The sequence below is a fragment of the Corvus brachyrhynchos genome, unplaced genomic scaffold, assembly GCF_000691975.1.
Source record: "Corvus brachyrhynchos isolate BGI_N302 unplaced genomic scaffold, ASM69197v1 scaffold10, whole genome shotgun sequence".
In the NCBI taxonomy this organism is placed as follows: Eukaryota; Metazoa; Chordata; class Aves; order Passeriformes; family Corvidae; genus Corvus; species Corvus brachyrhynchos.
Genome location: NW_008236180.1, coordinates 7,533,852 through 7,534,157, shown reverse-complemented (window position 1 = coordinate 7,534,157; position 306 = coordinate 7,533,852).

The following is a 306-nucleotide window of genomic DNA, read 5'->3' as shown; positions in this document are numbered from 1 at the left end:
AGGGGGGGGAGAGTGGGAGAGGAATGAGGGGCCGGCTGGACAGGCTCTGTGGTGGCGGGGAGCTTCTTGTCAGAGCTCCGGGAAGCCTCTGTGGTGATGGCGGAGAGCCTCTGTCAGAGCTGTGGTGATGGCGTAAAGCTTCTAGCAGAGCCTGGAGAGCCTCTGTCGGAGCCCGGAGAGGCGCCGAGCGTGGCGAGCTCTCCCCGAGCGCGGGGTGGCCCTCGCCCCGTCCCTCTTGGGGACCGGTCGGACGCGCCTTCCCCTCCGCGGGGGAGGCGTCTGCCAGGGGTCAATATCGCTCCCTTT